We start from the raw sequence: 9,775 nt of genomic DNA on the forward strand, positions 1-9,775 counted from the left end.
TCCTTATACAAAATTGTCTTGGTCGTGGGGGAGGGGGGGGGGAGGCATGGGACAGCCACCTAAGTCACTAGGCCAGCTGCCAATCTTAAGATTCTCCTGTGAGGTTTCCTCATTGGTCTAATGAGGTCCCCTCCACATCTCTGATTAAGCCACTTGTGGCTGTGAGACCTGCACTCGGAGCCAGCCAAAACCAGTACCTGATTGAATTCAACCCAGGACCATTTCCTAGGGAAGTTAGCTGTAAGAACCACCTGCGTTAGAATGTTACTTAGATCATGATGGATTTCTACCTTAAGTGTTTTCCATCAATGTCCCCTTCTAACTACTTAAATGACAAATTTGGTAATTTTCCCTTGTAAAACTTTTGTGCTGTTTTCCTTGGGTTAAAAAGGGAAGGTTCGGGATCCCTGGGTGGCGCAGCGGTTTAGCGCCTGCCTTTGGCCCAGGGCGCGATCCTGGAGACCTGGGATCGAATCCCATGTCGGGCTCCCGGTGCATGGAGCCTGCTTCTCCCTCTGCCTATGTCTCTGCCTCTTTCTCTGTGTGACTATCATAAATAAATAAAAATTAAAAAAAAAAAAAGGGAAGGTTCTTCATGGCAAGGCAAAGCATGGCACGATATCTCAGTTCATACACCAGCACCCATTTGAAGTCTAGAATGACTAGTATTCTAGTATTCCCTCCTACAGGGCAGGGTGGTGATCATAGCGATTTCATTGAAGGACACCTCACGTCACTTTGACACCCGGAACCTCTGATATAGCTTGTGTGGCAAGCCACTCAGAAACCAGGGGGTGATTTTCTTGGCAATTGACCTCTCCAGTTCCCAAGGACTCTCCCTTGGAATGCTTTTTAACCCTGGAAACGCAATGCTTGGGTGGCTCAGCAGTTAAGTGTCTGCCTTCAGCTCAGCCCATGATCCTGGAGTCCCTGGATCGAGTCCCATATTAGAATGAGAACAGAGCTCCATGCCCTTGAAAGCCCCAATATCAGAGTGTAAACAGAACTTGAGAAATTCCACCACCCCTTCTGAAAATCCCCTAGACCAGCCTATAAAAAAACCAGCTGTAACCCACTTCGGGGTCCAAGTCCCTGCTTCGCTGTGTTGGGTATACTTGGACCCAAGCTCAAGCTTGTTAATAAACCCTGGTGCGCTTGCATTGGTGTCGGCTCCGTGGTGGTTTCTTGGATTTGCAATCTTGGGCACAACAGGATCATGGTCTGAGCCAAGGGCAGATGCCTAACTGACTGAGCCATCCAGGTACTCCTTAGTTTATGATTTTAAAGATCTCAAAAACCTGTATTTGTCAGAAGCCCTTTTCATGAAATCTCCTTAAAGATGAAATGTGTTTCTCAAGAGATTAAAACAATGACTGTAAATAAGAAAAGACTCAAAAATGAACATGGTTAAAGATCTGATAAGAGAATTCCTTGTAACATAACTGACAAGGAAATCCACTTATTTCTGTGACACCTAACCCTTCAATAATCAAAAGAATATCAAATGATGGCCTTATATCAAAATGTATTAAAAATTTTAGGAACTGGGATCCCTGGGTGGCGCAGAGGTTTGGCGCCTGCCTTTGGCCCAGGGTGCGATCCTGGAGACCCGGGATCGAATCCCACGTCGGGCTCCTGGTGCATGGAGCCTGCTTCTCCCTCTGCCTGTGTCTCTGCCTCTCTCTCTCTCTCTCTCTCTCTGTGACTATCATAAAAAAAATTTTTTTTTAGGAACTACATATGATCTCTGAAATAGTTATAGCATTTACCTAAACACTATAACCTAAAGTTTATCATTTGTTTAACAGTACTTCTGGAGTAACTGAACATACCAAATAAAAAGGCCTGATTAGTAAAAAAAGACTTCACTTACAATTTAAATCTCGAGGGAGTTTGTTTAAAACCCTCAGAAAGTTGTTATTTTTTTTTTATTTATTTGAGAGAGAGAAAGAATATGAATAGGGGGGAGTGGCAGAGGGAGAAGGAGAGGGACAAGCAGACTCCCTGCTGAGCAGGGCAGGTCCCCATCTGAGCAGCCAGATGGAGGGCAGGATGCCAGGACCTTGAGATCCTGACCTGAGCCAGGGTCAGATGTTAACCAGACTGAGTCACCCAGGCGCCACCCCCTCCGAAAGTTTTAAAGCACATTCCTATACAGTATCACTGATCATTGCAAAACTTAAAACTTAATATTTTATTTAACCAAAGTAGCAATAAGAGATTCCAAAGAGCAAATAAGTAGGCTTATATAGTTGTTAGCAAAACTTAGCTCCTTTAATATTGAGAAGTTTTAACTATCTTAAGTAATCAAAGACTTGATAAAGACCAAACATAGAAACTTTGGTTTCCTAGGCAGACAAAAGAGAAAAAAAACTTTGTATTTTCTTATTAGGAGCAGACCAACAATCCAAGGAAACTTGTCTTTTTACAATTGTATAAGAACTGTAATCTTAAAAAAAAATTGTAATCTTATACCAAAAATACTTTAAAAATCCATTCATTTCAGGCAGCCCTGGTGGCGAGGAGGTTTAGCGCCGCCTGCAGCCGGGGGGTGTGATCCTGGAGTCCCAGGATCAAGTCCTGCATGGAGCCTGCTTCTCCCTCTGTCTGTGTCTGCCTCTCTCTCTCTCTCTCTCTCTGTGTGTGTCTCTATGAATAAATAAATAAAATCTTTTAAAAAAATCCATTCATTTCAAACTTAGTCCCAACTATATATAAAATTCCTTTCCAGTGATTTCCCTTCTTAAACTTTCTACAACTTTTTAAATCAGATTTTTACCTAAACCTTACCCCGCGACCCGCCGCCCGTCAGTCTTAATGACATTTAGCAGAAGAATTTTTTTTTAATTTTTATTTATTTATGTATGATAGTCACAGAGAGAGAGAGAGGCAGAGACACAGGCAGAGGGAGAAGCAGGCCACCCAGGGATCCCCAGAATTCTTTTAGATCTGAAATTTATGAATACATTTTACAATTTTAAAAACATTTTTCCAGGGGCAGCCTGGGTGGCTCAGTGGTTTAGGGCCGCCTTCAGGCCAAGGCGTGATCCTGGTGTCCCCGAACCGAGTCCCACATCGGGCTCCCTGCATGGAGCCTGCTTCTCCCTCTGCCAGTGTCTCTGCCTTTCTCTCTCTCTCTCTCTCTCTCTCTCTCTCTCTCTCTGTTTCTCATGAATAAATAAAATCTTAAAATAAAAACATTTTTCCACAGTACAATCTTTTAATAAAGATCAAAGCATGTTTACCAACAGACCCAATATCTTTAGTTTCTTTGTAATAAGAAGCCAAAAGTAGATAAACTTTATGTTCAAAAAAAAAAAAAAAAACTTTATGTTCAATAATCAATGTATCATCCATTATCTTATTTATTTGGAAAAGACTTAGTTGTCCACTTGATGTGGTTGGGAGTGATGGGATTCAGAGAGGGCAGCCAAGAAAGAATTCTAAAGATATCTTTGGTGCAAAAAGGTGGTTTTATTAAAGCACAGGGACAGGACCCCTGGGCACAAGGAGCTCTGCCCTAGAATTGTGCAGAGCAACTAATTATATACTACAGAGTTGCTGGAGGTAAAGACAAGGGAAGTTTACAAAAGAACTTTCATATGCTAAAGAAGACCCACAGGATACTAGGGGTTGTTTTTCCTTCTAGCGAAGCATTAACATTAAGACAGTTGGGAGTTTCCTGGAGAAGTTCATACTCTGACTGCCTCAAATATTTGTCAACGGGCTGCAGGTTATAAGGAAATTTTATTTTATCTACATTTCCTTGTCTTTGTTCCCTACATTACAATGAATTCAGTTTATCATCCAAGCAAACTTTAGTTTCAGGTTACCAAAGACTTTGAAAACTATCTTAATCACTCATGACAGGGATGCCGGGTGGCTCAGCGGTTGTGCGTCTGCCTTTTGCTCAGGGTGTGATCCTGGGGTTTGGGATCAAGTCCCACACTGGGGTTCTTGCAAGCAGCCTACTTCTCCCTCTGCCTATGTCTCTGCCTCTCTCTGTGTCTCTTATGAATAAATAAATACAATCTTAAAAGAAAAATTACTCATGAGAAATTTGTGAGACAGACAAAATCAGCCATCATTTTAAGCCATTTTTTTTTCTTTTGGTGACAAATAGCAACAGAAATCATAATGATGTAGTTTTGGAATATAGGTGAGGTTTGATGGGATGAGGTTTGGCGCCGATGATCAAGAAAGAATTCTTGAGGGCAGCCCAGGTGGCTCAGCGGTTTAGCACCTGCTTTCAGCCCAGGGCGTGATCCTGGAGACCTGGGATCGAGTCCTACGTGGGGCTCCTTGCATGGAGCCTGCTTCTCCCTCTGCTTCTCCCTCTGCCTGTGCCTGTGCCTCTCTCTGTGTGTCTCATGAATAAATAAATAAAATTTAAAAAAAAATTCTTGAGATGTCTTTGATGCAAAATGGTGGTTTTATTAAAGCATGGAGATAGGACCCATGTGTAGAAACAGCTGCACTGGAGTTGTGAGCAGGGATTGATTATATACTTTTAAGTTAGGAGGGCACAGAGAAAGGAAGTTTCCAAAAGGATTTTCATATGTGAAAGACATACAGGATCCTAGAGGTCTGGCTATTGTCAGGCTAAGGTTCCTTTTTGCCTCTAGGAAGGCATTAACCTTAACGCAGTTTTGAGTTCCTGGAAGAGTGTCATACTCTGCCTTTCGCAAGAATTTGTTAATTGGCTGCAAATTGTAAGGAAATTTAATTTTACTTGCATTTCTTTTTACCTTTGTTCTCATCATGTCTACTCGTGGAATGTATTCTTCACCATTGTGGTGAAGAGTCCAGTCTCTGCAGGTAGACACACTTGGCTTTAGGAATAAGGCACCTTACCTCACTGTACCACTCTTCCTCAATTATAAAATGGATACACCAACTACATAGAGTAGTTGCCAAAATAAATATTGTTAAATTATTTTTTAAAACAGACAATTGTGATCCAGCCACTTTGAAAGATAGTTCGGCAGTTTTGTTTCAAAACTGAATGTAGTCTTTTTTTTTGTTTTTTGTTTGTTTGTTTGTTTTGTTTTTCAAAACTGAATGTGGTCTTAAGATTCAATCCAATAATGACACTTTGGGCAACTTATGTGAATACTAAATATATATACAAAACCTGCTGTGAATATTTAGAGCAACTTTATTCATAATTGCTAAAAGTTAAAAGGAACCAAGATAATCTTCAATAGGTGAATGGATAAACACACTATGGTGAATGGATAAACACACTATCCATAAAGAAATGAGTTATCAAGCCATGAAAAGAGTGGATAAATCTTAAATGCACATTGCTAAGTGAAAGAAGCCAGTCAGCAAAACCTACATATTTTAAAATTTCAATTTTAATGCATTCTGGAAAAGGAAAACTATAGACAATTAAAAGACCAGTTAGTTAAAAAAAATCGATGGTTGATAGAAGTTCAGTGGTGGGGGGAGAGAGGGTTGACTAGATGAAGCACATGGAGTTTTTTAGGGTGGTGAAACTATGCTGTGTGATACTGTACTGGAGGGGTATGTCACCATGCATTTGTCAAAACCCACAGTATGGTAGAACACAAAGAGTGAATCTTAATGTGTGCAAATTAACACAAAAAGAATTACTTAGGAGGTCAGTGGAATCCCAGGATGGAATGCAGATTGTGATAAAACAATCTTAACAGTTCAATAAATGTATGAAACAGCCTTGCTGAAGAGGATGGGAGGTAAAGATGATGAGAGAAGTAACATGTCAAAAAATCAATTGACCATATGTGCGAGGGTTTACTTTTCGTCTCTTGGTTCTAGCTCATTGGTCTGTATGTATATCCTAGTGCCAAACTGATGAGGGAGCAGAGAGAGCTGAGGACAAAGCCCAAGCGGACCCCCTCAACCCCCTACTAGGATATAGGATTCAGGATTGGTGTGACTCCCTCAGGCACTCCTGGCTGCCCTAAAACTAAGAGAAGGGAAAACAAATAGTTAAATAGAGATCACAGTCCTGCAAGACAAGATTCTCCATCAGTTTGCAAATGTCTTAGTGATTTACAAGGGAAAAGCATTCTTATTAATAAATAACCTAACTTCCAGAAGGAAACTCTTAGCTATCTTAAGTTAATGCTTTACTAGAGGGGAAAAAACAACATCAACTTGACTAAGGCAAAACCTCCAGTATCTTGTAGATCCTTTTTAGCATATAAAAATTCTTTTGAGGGACACTAGGGAGTCTCAGTCTGTTAAGAGTCTGCTTTCGGTTCAAGTCATGATTCTGGGATCCTAGGATTAAGCCCAGTATTGGGCTCCCTGCTCAATGGGGTGCCTGCTTCTCCCTCTCTCTCTGCCTCTCTGCCCATTTGTGCTTTTTCTCTCTCTAGTTAATAAATAAAATATTTTTTAAAAAGGAATAGAATGGATAGTAGAAGAGGGACAGGAGGAGTACCAGTGGCAGCCAGAAAACAGCTGAAGCAATGGGGGTTGTAATTTATTCTACTAACTTCTCTGTTTTATTTTTCTTAAGATTTATTTATTTATTTGAGAAAAAGAGAGAGAGAGAAGGAGAAGCAGAGGGAAAAGGAGAGAGTTTTTTTTTTTTTTTTTTTTTATTCATGAGAAACACACACACACAGAGGCAGAGACATAGGCAGAGAAAGAAGCAGACTCCATGCAGGGAGCCTGATGTGGGACTCAATCCTGGAACTCCAGGATCATGCCCTGGGCTGAAGGCATGGGGCTCAACCCCTGAGCCACCCAGGTATCCCAAAGGGAGAGAGTCTTAAGCAGACCCTGAGCTGAGTGCAGAGCCCAACGCAAGGACTCAATCTCACAATCCTGAGATTATGACCTGAGCCAAAACCAAGAGTTGTCCACTTAACCAACTGTACCACCCAGGCCCCCCTTAACTTCCCTGTTTTAAAGTTCCACTCAGAAAGAGAGGCCCGTGGAGCTATTCCTTGAACCTGTGTGGAAAAGCCAATATATATAGTGCAAAGAGTGGACTGTATTGGCTAGAAGACGTGCCTCTTAGATCTCCTACTATGGCAGCATAATTATCTGACTGCCCCAGCTGTGCTATGAAATCCATCACATGTTAGTGCCAAGATGACACTTCCCATGGGGCTGCTCTTAGCCAATGATTGTGCATAGCAAGGATATTGAGGCAGACTTATTCCTTAGAGCCACAGGCTCCTCTATTTGATGACTGTTTCGTGTTCATCTCAGCTATTGATAGTGATACTGTCAGCTAAGAATGCCTGGGGCACTCCCCTGGGCCTGGATGACTTGTGGCAAGGCCCTACAGTCATTTCCCTGACTGAAGCCAATATTGTGCTGGACTGGCCCTTGTGTTTCTTATTATGATTGCAAGACATCAGCAATAACCATCAAGGAACTTAAGAAAAAATATTTATTACTCCCAGATTCTAAAGGGTGCATGACATGCCCAGGGCCACACAGTAAGGTCACAGGTAGAAAGAGAGCATGCACCGGGGGTTTTGCCCTTGTTGGGATCAAGGGTCAGCTGCCTAGAGTTTCAAGGGCTCCCTCTTCATTGGCAAATTCAAAACATAAGAACAGAAATTAGGGCATAGGAAGAGAAAAGCACTCAATGGGCAGTTATGCAGGCTATCCAGGGCTTTCTGAAAGGGGAAACTACAGGAATGGGGGCTGCCTGTCTCCTTATCTGTTTAGCTAGTAACTGTATCACACAGTTGGCAATATATTTATTCGAGATGGTTGTCCTCGAAATGGATGCCTTGGCAATCAAAAGCTTAGTGTCAGGCACTTGCATTACAATTTTTAAAAAGCTAGTTGTCAGGGGTGCCTCGGTGCTCAGTTGAGTGTCTGCCTTCGGCTCAGGGGCTCAGGTCGTGATCCCAGCCAGGATCCTAGGATGGAGCCCCACATGGGAGCTCTATGTTCAGCAGGGGGCCTACTTTTCCCTCTCCCTCTGCCTGCCACTCTGCCTACTTGTGCTCTCTCTCTCTGTCAAATAAATAAATAATTTTTTTTTTTTTTAAAGTTGGTTGTCAGACACTTACCTACAGTGACTGATTTGAGGGCTCACTATCAGTCTTGCTAAAACTTTCTTAGAGCTGTACAGCAGCCTACAACCACCCTTATCTCTTTCCTTCCCTCTCTCCCTGCACCACAGTCTGATGGGTCCTCTGGCCTCCTCTGGGTCCCTCCATCTTTATATGCACAGAATTCTCCCCAATCAATCCTATGCACCCCTAATCTCCTTTTGGCATCTAATCTTGGAAAACCTGGACTAACATGGCCAGTCATAAATTCATAGCTTGATGATGATTCACAAAGCAAGCATACTCATAGAACCAGCACCCAGATAAGGAAACAGAACACGACCAACACACTGAAAAGCCCTCCCAAGTGTACACCCTTTTAGTTCCTATTCCTCACTGAGAATCTCTAATTTCACCTCCCAAATCATATCTTAGTTTTCGAACTTTGTGTCAATTTCATAACATCTTTTGGTAAGAACTAGGAGGAGTCCAAGGTGTTAACCCACTCGCATATACATATGTAAACTGCAGAAATATGAGGTTTCTGGGTCAAGCGAAAGAATTTTTACTTGATACCCACAACCAGATTAACAGCCAGAGTAGCATTGCAGCATTGGTTCCCTGCACCTAGACCCTCAGACAATTCAGTGAGAGCTGATGGAAGTTGTTTTTTTTTTTTTATTTTTTTTATTTTTTTAAGATTTTACTTCTTTATTCATGAGAGACACACAGAGAGAGAGAGGCAGAGACACAGGCAGAGGGAGAAGCAGGCTCCATGCAGAGAGCCCGACGTGGGACTTGATCCCCCGTCTCCAGGATCAGGCCCTGGGCCGAAGGTGGCACTAAATCGCTGAGCCACCAGCGCTGCCGTGATGGAAGCTTTCTATGTGAGTGGTGGGTTATATGTCATAAATGAGGGATGGAGAACAATGGAGTTTCTCCATTTCTATATGTAGGAGAAAAGCAGCTGCTTCTCTTGAAAGAGAAAAAACTCTGCTTATTGGAGCCTGAATGGAAAGGATCCTAGGTATTTACCCTAATCTGATGGAATGTAAATACATCCCTGTAAGTGCTGGATACACCCCAGTATCTGGCTTTTATGATGTAGAGATGTTTGGGATGTCTGGGCTTTATTTCTTTTGAAATACATGGGGAGATAGCACTCTAGTTTTCCTGGAACTTTGGGAGCTTAAACCAGGGGCCTAGTTGGACCGTATCCATTTGGCCCTCAGGGAGATAAGAGAAGTTTTATTTTGCTTTTGGATAACACCAATTAACTAGGCAAATGGCTACACACTGAAGTCTCATGGCATCTGAAAAATTAAATGTTTTTAGGTAAAGTGAAAGCAAGCATTGCCTACGTTTATATCATCATATACATTTCCACATCTCAGGAGACTAGTTTTTCTTTCTTTCTTCTTTCTTTCTTTCTTTCTTTCTTTCTTTCTTTCTTTCTTTCTTTCTTTCTTTCTTTCTTTCTTTCTATTTTTTTTTATTTATTTATGATAGTCACACAGAGAGAGAGAGAGGCAGAGACATAGACAGAGGGAGAAGCAGGGTCCATGCACCGGAAGCCCGATGTGGGATTCAATCCCGGGTCTCCAGGATCGCGCCCTGGGCCAAAGGCAGGCGCCAAACCGCTGCGCCACCCAGGGATCCCACTTTCTTTCTTTCTTGAGAGAGTGTATGGTGGGGGGCAGAGGGGTGCAGGGGGAGAGGGCAAATCTTAAGCAGGCTCCACTCTTAGTGCAGAGCCTGATACA

Source organism: Canis lupus, chromosome 26 (assembly GCF_011100685.1).
Source record: "Canis lupus familiaris isolate Mischka breed German Shepherd chromosome 26, alternate assembly UU_Cfam_GSD_1.0, whole genome shotgun sequence".
Lineage (NCBI taxonomy): Eukaryota > Metazoa > Chordata > Mammalia > Carnivora > Canidae > Canis > Canis lupus.